This window comes from Hibiscus syriacus, unplaced genomic scaffold, assembly GCF_006381635.1.
Source record: "Hibiscus syriacus cultivar Baekdansim isolate YM2019G1 unplaced genomic scaffold, ASM638163v2 tig00110015_pilon, whole genome shotgun sequence".
Classification (NCBI taxonomy): domain Eukaryota; kingdom Viridiplantae; phylum Streptophyta; class Magnoliopsida; order Malvales; family Malvaceae; genus Hibiscus; species Hibiscus syriacus.
The window spans coordinates 342,709-353,973 of record NW_024062564.1 but is presented as its reverse complement, the minus strand read 5'-3'; the positions used below and the strand labels follow the sequence as shown (position 1 = coordinate 353,973).

At 34.1% G+C, this 11,265-nt stretch overlaps 1 pseudogene; it reads right to left on the bottom strand.

Moving 5' to 3' along the window:
- Window positions 1-803: 803 nt before the first annotated feature.
- On the bottom strand, window positions 804-2,295 carry LOC120212745 (annotated as a pseudogene).
- Window positions 2,296-11,265: the final 8,970 nt, after the last annotated feature.

Below are 11,265 nucleotides of genomic sequence, written 5' to 3'. Positions count from 1 at the left end.
CTAAGATTACATCAACTTCTCCCAAATCTGTCATCTCAAACTTAGTGGACAAGAAACTCTTAACTTTGTTAATGGACTCGATGTTAGAACTGAAAATCAACATGTCATAAACATACAGGCTTATGATGACACATTCAGTGTCAAACATCTTCGAATACATACAAGCATCCGAACCATTCACAACAAAACCAAAACTAAGAATAGTTTTATGGAATTAAAAATAGTCCAGGTTCATTGGATCATTATTCAGCTCTTATAACTCCCGAAATTATATCATGTAACCATTGAATTAAATCAAATAACTCATGTAACTCCTAATATTAACAGCTTGTCCCCTCTGTACAAAGCTGGAAATCAGTCCAGATACATCTTAACGTTTTTTTTATTTAATTTAGGAAAAGCTGTTTAATTTCTGATAACTCTCATAAACTAGCTGTTATCATTTGAATTTAAACAGTCCTCAGCAGCCTATAAATATCAGTTGAAATCTTTCACATTTTTCCATTTGTTTCTTTCAAAGAGAAATTCCTCAAGAATTTTCTCTAAAAAGATAGTATCCGCGCGGACGTGTCGAAGACACGTATTACCACAACCACGACCACGAGCCGAGCCGAGACGAACGGTGGTGCGCGAGAGTCCCCCTTGTTCTCTTTCACTCAACAAGAAAGTGGGAATTTCATACTATAAATACTCATTTCCAATAGTGTTTCCAATACTATGTGGGATTGAGCATTACCAACACATGGCATTTTCAAACAATGAAATCCTTATAATAAAGAGGAGTCGTTGCAGGTTCAAGGGGCTTAGGATATTGACGAGGAATAATGACTATATATGTTTGGTTGGGAGTTTTTTTGAGGGATCTCCATGGTTCCTTGATAATCATTTACTGGTTTTTCAGTAGTTGATGCTATCTGAGGATCTCCTTGTTCTAATGTTTTTTTCTTCCCCAAGTTTTTGAAAGTTTTTTTGTCAGGCTTTGTGTTCATGATATTTTTCAATTTTTTTGGTTTGTCATCCATCTCTGAAGGTCTCATCTTCACGTTCACATTCTCCCTTCTCTTCTTCACCTTCACGTTCTCCGTTCTTCTCACCTCTTCATCGATTCTCTCTATGATTTTCTCCGGTTTCTGCTCCGATATAAACCGCTCTCTCCGGACTGAAGGCTCAGCCTCGTCAAACAAACTGGAGAGATCGAAACCGGATGAAAATGAGATTATATCGAAGGCGTTTAAGAACTTCTTGCCCTGAGTTTCTTCTTTGAGAACAAAATCTTCATCATGGAATTTGATTTCATTGTGACCTTTGTTGAACCAAGTGTCGTTGATGATTTCATCGACGGTGATCCTCGTAACAGGATTGGGATCGAGAAGCCGGCATATGAATCGCCGGAGATCAGCCGACGTCCATTTCGGGAACTAGAATTCGCCTTTAAACATTCGTTGGTACATCACCACCTGATTGGGGTCTTTGAACGGTAAATATCCGGCGTGGAGGACGTACAAAATGACGCCGCATGACCACACGTCGACTTTAGCGCCATCGTATCCTTTCCTCGCCAGAATCTCCGGCGCCACGTAACCCGGAGTTCCGCATATAGTATGGAGGAGACCGTCGGGTCGTATCTGTTCCTTCACCGCACTGAGTCCGAAATCGGATATTTTCAAATCGTAGTTTTCGTCGAGGAGGAGATTTTCCGGTTTCAAATCGCGGTGGAACACGCCCCTCGAGTGACAATATCCGACGGCCGAAATCAGCTGCTGGAAATACCGACGACAGAGATTTTCGCTGAAACGTCGTCCTTTAGCTATCCGGGTGAACAACTCCCCGCCTTCGGCGAATTCCATGACGAAATAAACCTTGGTTTTCGAAGCCAAAACCTCGATGAGCTTGACGATGTTGCGGTGGCGCAACCGGCGCATGATAGCAATCTCCCTTTTAACATGCTCCGCGAATCCGCCTTTCAGAACTTTCTTCTTGCTCACGGCTTTGATCGCCACGCTCTGCCCCGTCTTCAAATTCCGAGCGTGATAAACCTTGGCGAACGCCCCTCGACCCAGCAACTTCAAGATCTCGTATTTCCCGAACAGGGTGTTCTCCGATGGGAGCTCCGACGACTCATCGGTTGTGCTGTAACTGCGCGTGTCTTCAGCCTCGGGCATTGTTCTCAAACCCCAAAGAAACAAACTTTATGTTGAATCTTTAACAAAATGCATGGAAAAAGATGATAAATGAGGTTCGACCTTATCCTTTAAGTAAAACAAAAGAGAGAGAGGCGAGGAAGTTCGAACTGAAATTTGGTTACAGACAGAGTGGATCACTTACGACTCAGCTGCATAGCACTGCAATTTAAAGCATTTTATGAAATGGTACATTGGAACAGGTTTTTGCCTTTTCGCAAAACTAAACACCTGGATTATTTAATTTGTTTTTGTCTCAAAAATAAATTATTTTTTTATTTATCTATTTTTTATTTTTATTTTTATCATATTTCAGTTTTGTTTTAATTATTAGTCGTTAAATTTAATTGTTAACTTCACATAAAAGATGATATGATATAGTATAATAATAATTTTAATTTTTAAAACTTTAACATTATATCAAATTTATTATACTTTAAAATAATTAAAAAATCTCAGTATTTAAAAATTCTACTAATTTAGCCCTTACAATATAGGGTCGAGTAAAATTCGAATAAAAAATAATATTTTTTTAATTTGATTTGATGCTGAAAAATTCAAATCGGCTTGACTAACAAAATTAGAAATAGCTGCATAAGCAATTGCATTTATTTTTTAATGATAAGTGATTAAAACGAAAGAAAATTATTGATGTTTAGATATGTAATTTATACTATACTGTATCATATTTATTTAGTATATGAGATCATTACGAGTTGCTACATGCATTACCAAAGGGCTCTGAGGGAACTCGATGGGTCATCCGATCTCACGTACACCTTCCATTGGATTTTTTTAGTACAATTTAAATAAAAAAAACTATGCATTAATCATTAAATCAAATGTTGGGATGCAATCACAAGCAAACATTGAAGCTAGAAGTGTTGATGTCCATTGGATGGTACATAAAGGAAAGTCGTTCATTTTTTGTTCTCAAACTTTGTTGGAATGTGGCGAATGGTGATTCCAATTGCCCATTTCATTCATCCAAAAGCTTTTCTCTACTTCCTTCTCCATTCTTCTCTTTTAAATTTAGTAAAAAAAAATGATGTATTATTTGAAATTTTCCTCCTAAAATACTATTTTAATGATTATTTCTCTTGTAAGAAAATATATACATAAGATAATAAAATGAGGGGTAAACTACACGTTGAGTATTTTAACTATCATTTTTAATTATATTTGGGTCATCACCAATTTATTTTCCTTTAAATCATGTTTAACATTACGTTTTGATTTCATTTTATTCGTCTACCGTTAAAAAGTTAATGATGATGCTAACGTGTTTTCATAAGGTAATGTCATATCAGTAGTGACCGTTGCGATTTTCTTCTAAATCGCGTTGCGAACTTGGAAGCTCGCGTTGCGATTTTCTTTTGACCGTTGCGATTTTCTTTTTAACGTTGCGATTTTCTAAATCGCGTTGCGATTTTGATATCGCGTTGCGATTTTATTGGTCATTTTGGCAAATCCAAAAAAAGTTGGTTAAAATCGTATATTATAAGGTATTTTTGGTCACTGAGGCGATTTTATCTTAAATTAATTGTTGCTATGATTGCGTGTATCTTTTTAGAGGATGTAAAAGGCCAAGCAAAGGTAGCAGAATAAAAATCTGTTTCCTGATTGGCTTTCTCATATAGGCTCCACAACGTTGTCAAAGGACGACTTATTCACCGGGTTAAATAGCTATTATATTTTCATTTTACTATTAAACATGTAGGTTAAGGTCGGCTAATTAATTAAGTAAAAATATTGAAAATTTTTAAAAATCGCTCTAATGGTGATGTTTGTATCAGACAACTATAACATACGAGCTTATCGAGAGCTTATTAAGAATAATCTCGTGGTTTCAATTCACTCTAATTTGAGAAAACCTCCTTATTTAGAAGGTTATGATATTAGTATCATATGCAACTGTTACTAAGAAAACTCGGTTCATACTAAAAAGGATTATAAAGTTTTAAAAAATAAGATACAAAATTGACATATTGACACTTGAAAAGTAACGAGTAACCCACTGGGAATGAAATCTTTAAGACGAACTAATAGTTAGAGATTCAAGGGAGAGAGTTGAGCTTGATTGACTGATATAAGATAATCTGTTCACTTGTTACCAAATTTTTCTCCCTCCACATAAAAAAGGAATTATTCATCACTTTCACCGTTGAGCCTAAAAAGAGTTTTTAATTGAAATTTAATTAAGAATCGCACTCCACACAAAGTCAAAGGTGAAAAAAGTATATATATATATTTACAATAAGTTAGCCAATTCTAACATACTACGAGGATATTGCTTATAAACTAAGGACAAAGAATAAGATGTGTTTCAGTCATAAGAAACGATTTGTGTTTTAAATTTTGATAAAAAAAATAAATAAAAATATTAAGTTTGCAAAAAAAAAAGGATTGAACAAAGGAAACATGAAATGAACAAAATGAAAAGCATACAGATCAAGTTTCTTTTAAAATTTGACTCTCTTAAGCATGGTTACCTTCAAACTGAATTATACAGCACAATATTGATCTAGCATATGTCACAGTCCAAATTTTAGGGTACTAAATTTGATTATTTTATAAATTTAGTGCCGTTCAGGAAATTATCAAAAGTTAAAGATCTTTTAGTGTAAATTACCCATAGGTTGTTTAAAAACCTTTTCCCTCCTCCTTTTCCCTGTTCGTGTAACCCCACCTTCCTCCGTTATCATTATTCTGTTTAATTGCTTTTGATTGCCGTCCTTTTGGTCGTGAAGCACCGTCGGTATCTCATTGTTTTTCGTGTCATTCCTATTCGTCCGATGGTCTCGGTTTTTCCATCGTCGATGGTTTTAACGTTCGGTTTTTCCATCGTCGATGGTTTTAACGTTTTTGGAGGAGGAAAAGTTTTGGGTTTACAAGAAAACTCAAATTTCGTCGTTCATCGTCGTAAACCAATCACGATAAGTTGTTTCCCCTGCACCCAAATGTAATTCTAGAATATTCCATTGAAGACTGGCCACCGGAGGAGTCCTCACGTGCTCCCATGCACCGTCAAACAACTAAATAAAATGGGACCTAAAAATAATATCACTCTATGAGTAATACTACTCTATTTTTTTAATGAGAAAATAATATCAATGACCGAAAATGTCTTATAATATACGATTTTAACCAATTTTTTTTGGATTTGCCAAAATGACCAACAAAATCGCAACGCGAACTCTAATTTTTCAACTCAGTTTCCAAATTTGTAACGCGAATATCCAGATTCGCAACACGATTTTGAAAAATGTGTTGCGATAATTAAAATGTGTTGCGATAGTTAAAATGTGTTGCGAGAGTTTGAAAAACGTGTTGTTGCGATAGTGAAAAAGTGTTGCGATTGTGAAAAATCCAAAATAAGTTTATATTTTAACTATTCAAAATTCACGTGGAGTTTGAAACAATAAAGAATGTGTTGCGATAGTGTAAAAGATTCCCAAGTGTTTGCAATGCTCAATCCCACATAGTATTAGAAACACTATTGGGAATGGGTATTTAAGGCTTGGATTTCCCACTTCCTTGTTGAGTGGAAGAGAACAATGGGGACTCTCGCGCATCGCCGCCGCTGCTGTCCCGTCTCGGGTCGTGGTCGGGATCATGGTCGTGGTAATACGTGTCTTCGATACGTCCGCGCGGATACTATCTTTTTAGAGAAAATTCTTAAAAAATCGCAACGTGAACTTAGACTATCGCAACGAATTTGGACTAACGTAAATTTGAAAAATCGCATTGCGATTTTGTATTATCGCGTTGCGATTATGTATTATAGCGTTGCGATTATGTATTATCGCGTTGCGATAGTCAAAATCGCGTTGTGATTTATATATTCACATTGCGACTTTCTAAAATCGCAACGCGAATTTGGAAAATCGTAATGCGATAGTCAAAATCGCGTTGCGAATCTGAAAACTGATTTGTGATACTGGAGATCGCGTTGCGATAGTCAGAATCGCGTTGCGATTTACATATTCACATTTCGATTTTCGAAAATCGCAACGCGAATTTGGAAAATCGCAATGCGATAGTCAAAATCGCGTTGTGAATCTGGAAACTGATTTGCGATACTGGAGATCGTGTTGCGGTTTAGAGATCGCATTGCGATTTTGTTGGTCATTTTGGCAAATCGAAAAAAAGTTGGTCAAAATCGTATATTATAAGGCATTTTTGGTCACTAAGGTTATCAATTTCGGTTCGATTTAAGAGAATAAATATGTAATTCAGTTCGGTTTCAATTTTTCTATATGAAAAATCTTTTGAATCGAACCAAACCCAATTAAAAAAATAAAAGAAAAAAATATCTAAAATAAATTCGTTTTAAATTTATTACAAGACAAATTGAAATAAATAAAATCTTAAAACTAGTAATATTTTTTTTATAAATTTAATTTTATAAATTTCCACTCGATTTAATCTTTAAATTTGTTTTTCTTAGAGGTCGAGTTTAAAAAATAGTGAACAATAAAAAATCGCTAAACTGGACTGACCCGACCCACCCAAACCGAAAATTGTGATTTTTATGCCATTCGATTTTGGTTTTAATTTCTCAAAACTCGCAATGTGTGGTTCGGTTCAGATTTTAGTGAAGAACCGAACTGAACCGAATACACCCCTAGATTAAATCCCCTTCCTGATTCTACATGAGATTAAATCCCCATCCTAATTCTATATGGGATTAAATCTCTGTCATGTTTCGGCATGAGATCATATCTCAGTCCTGTTTTTATTTGAGATTTTCTTGGAGGGATATATCCCCATTCTGATTTCTGTTTCTGACTGGGATCCTCTTAGGAGGGAACGTCCCCATCCTGATATCCGCGGTGAAAGGTAAATTGAGTGAATTTTCTGTTATAACTTTCTGGTAATGGTAAACTAGATTACTACTGCCTGAATTCAAGTTGCATCTTTATGATATGTCTACTTTAATTATGATATGCAATTGTTATATGTTTTACTGTAGAGGACACATTAGGCTTAATAACTCACTTTCTAGTTTCTGTCTGTTGGGATTAACAATGAAGCTCAAATGAACAGCCAAATGAATTGCCAAGAGGGGTTGAATTGGTTTTTGAGATAAATTTATGGAGTAAGGAGATTAAAAAGATATACAATTGGCACAAGGATTTATAGTGGTTCAACTTCTCAACCAAGTCTACATCCAGTACCTTAGCTCCTCACTAAGGATTTTCTAACAAATTCACTAATTCAGTCTTCCTTTTTACATGATCAAGATATAATCTTTACACTCCCTAGCTTTTAACAGACTTATCTATAACCAATCCCCTTTTCACAAAGAAAAGAAATGTAAACAAAAAAACCTCTCTAAGGTAGGGTGTTTACTAGAAATTTAAGCTCACAAAAACAAGACCTAAAGATATACAATTAAGCTCACACACAAATATTTACAATAGAAAGAAAATTAAAGATTGAAACCTTTTCTCTTGTGTATGAATGCTTGGATAGGTGTTGGTGACCTTCTTCAAATGTCCTCGACTTGTTTTTATATGTTGGAATGAGTTTGTGGTCGTTTCTAGCCGTTGGATGATTTGGAGCCGTTGGGGATAATTTTTCTGTAAAATAAAACTACCCAGGATATGGAGTATCGATACTTTTTTTTAATGAGTATTGTACTTCCTTTATAATTTTTAAATCAACTAGTTGTTACTAGCTGCTGGGCTTGACCAGTATCGATATTATGATCATGGTATCGATACTATTATGTAAGTAGTATCGGTACCCCTTTGGGTATCAGTACCTATTTTGCATTCTATAATTTGAGTTATTTGAAAAACACCCGGTAGAGTTGATACTACCTTGAGAGTATCGATACTTCTCTTACCTTTGGTATCGGTACCACATAAATAGTATCGGTACTGTTCATGCAATATCGATATTGTAAAAACAGTATAAGTACTATGTATCCAAAAAAATCAGTTTTGTGCTCAAATTCTATTTTAATGGACTTTGAATTATTTTTAAAACTTTTGAAAACTTTGAACAAATTCAATTCAAGTCCAAAAACATTTTTCCTTAATTTATTATATCAAAAAATTATAAAACATGGTTCAACAATCTCCCCCTTTTTAATATAACAGAACATTTGAACATTTGTTTTTTTGGCAAAACTCCCCTTAATAAAACATTTAATGAAAAAGAGATATATTTTGGAATGTTAAAGCTCCCCCTTTTTCATTCTTGAAATTGATTTTTTCAAACTCATACTTCTCCTCTTTTTGTTATATAAAAAATAATTCAAATTTAAAGTTCAAAAATAACAATGGAGAGTAAGTGGTAAATTTTATATAAAAAATCATTTGAAAAATCAAAGCTCCCCCTCAATAAATGCAATCCAAACAAAAAATTGACTTTAAAAGCTTGACACTTAAAAGAAATTGAATTTTAACAAAGATGAACAAACATGTTAGCAGCACAAGAAATTCAATATATCCAAGTCTAAAAAACTTTATGCAATAATAATTGTTGAATTTAAGTGCATGCGCATAAAGCTATCCAAAAATGTTATGCATTTGAAAAATTGATATCAATTGTTAGAGAGATATCATTTGCAATAACTCACTTGCATAAACATTTAAATTTAAGGTCAAAAATTAAAATTTGTAAAATCAAAGCTTTAAAACCAAGTTTGACTTAAAATCATTATGATGAACTAAAAATTATGAAAATCATTAAAACTTTAAATGTTCATCATAATACACTTTTCAACATACATGAGATGAAAAACATAAACTTATTTAAAATCAAAACTCATGCATGCTTAAAAACTAAATGACCAACCAATTAATCAGAAACAAAATCATTAAGCTTAGAGGTTATCCATCATTCTTTTGAGTGGCTAGAGCATTCAAATAACTTGGCATTTCACTTCATTTGCTCCAACACACCTACAAGAGACATTTAATTGGATTTTGGTATCCAAATTACTTTGGATCCTTGGACGTTAGTTTAAATGTCTCTTGTTCCTTTAGAAACACATACTTATCTAATTTTAAAATGTTTTTCTTTCTTTAAAAGACAAATATGTTCCAAATGACCATGATAATGACAATGTGAGCATTTTGTTATTATGGAACTAGATGAATTATTTAAAATGATTTCCTTTTCTTTTGTTAAGCATTCAAGCTTAACTTTTTAAATCAAAGTATTCTTTTTTCAAAATTTTCAATTTTTACTTTTGAAAGCTCTAAATCCTTTTTCAAAATTTCATTTTGAATTTCAAAATCCATTTTTGCTTTCAAAAGAAAATCGTTTTCAACTTTAAATTTTGAAATTATTTTCTTGTATTTGGAGTTCGTGGTCTCAAACTCCAAAAATAATTCATCGTATGCATCTTGTAACTCATTAAAAGAATATGAATTTAATTCATTTGAGTTAGATGATACCTCGAGCTCTTCAAGAGCCATTACACACATCACCTTTGTTGGTTCTTCTTTCTTGTTTCTATGTGTCTTTTCGAGCTTATTCCAAAGCTCATTGGCATTTGAACAAGAAGAAACTCTTTCATAAACATCAGGACCAAATGCACAAAGCAACATGTGCATGGCCTTGGCATTTAGTTAAGTTTTCTTCCGTTCTTGAGCACTCCACTCCTTTGTCTTCTTCTTTAGAGAAGAGTATTTGTTCTCGATCATCTCCCACGCATCAAGATCATTGGATTGGATGAATAGGTTTATTAATTTCTTCCAATGACGGTAGTTGGCTCCATTGAAGTATGGAGGCTTGTTGATCGGTTGGGAGGCTTGTTGATCGGTTAGGAGTCTTCCATGTGGAACAAGTCAGAGGTGGAAACCATCTTCTCGGTTGTATCAAAAAAGGATAGAGCTTCTTCAAGGACCGTCTTAAGGTTGTTAGACATTCTAATGAGTCAAGATCTGATACCAATTGTTGGGATTAACGATGAAGCTCAAATGAACAACTGAATGAATTGCCAAGAGGGGTTGAATTGGTTTTTGAGATAAATTTAGGGAGTAAGGAGATTAAAAAGTAGACAATTGGCATAATGATTTATAGTGGTTTGACTTCTCAACCAAGTCTACATCCACTACCTTAGCTCTTCACTAAGGATTTTCTAACAAATTCACTAATTTGTTCTTTCTTTTTACAGGATCAAGAGATAACATTTACACTCCCTAGCTTTTAACAGACTTAACTAGAACCAATCTCCTTTTCACAAAGAAAAGAAATGTAAATAATAAAACCTCTCTAAGGTAGGGTGTTTACAAGAAATTTAAGCTCACAAAAACAAGACCTAAAGATATACAATTAAGCTCACGCACAAATATTCACAAGAAAAAGAAAATTAAAGTTTGAAAAACTTTTCACTTGTGTATGAATGCTTAGATAAGTGTTGGTGACCTTCTTCAAGTGTCCTGGACTTGTTGTTATATGTTGGAATGAGTTTTTTGTCGTTTCTAGCCGTTGGGGATAATTTTTATGCAAAATAAAACTACCCAGGACAGAGAGTATCGATACTCTTTTAATGAGTATCGGTACTTCCTTTATAATTTTTAAATCAACTAGTCGTTACTAGCCGTTGGGCTTCACCCGTATCGATACTATGATCATGGTATCGATACTACTATGTAAAGTAATATTGGTACCCCTTTGGGTGTCGGTGATGAAGTGTTGCAGGTCCAACACGATGGTCGGAAGCCGCCGAACGACGGCAACCAACAGTGGAAGAGAAACCAGTAATTAGAGAGCGTGAAAAATACAAATGAAAGAGAAATATGCTTTTACTAAACTGATAGAAAAGATTACAAAAGCCTGTTTCTTAGCTCAATATTCAATAGGCATATATAGCCCTTAATAAGATGCTAACAAACTAACTAATTTCTAACTAATCAAAACAACCTAACTGACAGTTCAACATTCTTCCTGCTTCTTCAATTTTCTTGATCTTCTTCTTCTTAAAAAAAATTCATTATCCTCCCTCACTTATTCGGACTTTCTTCAACTTTCCTCGGCTTTTCTTCTTCTTCTTTTCAAGAGTTGTTTCTTCATCTTAACTGTTCTTCCTCTTCACTTATTGGGACTTTCTTTTTGTTGGAAG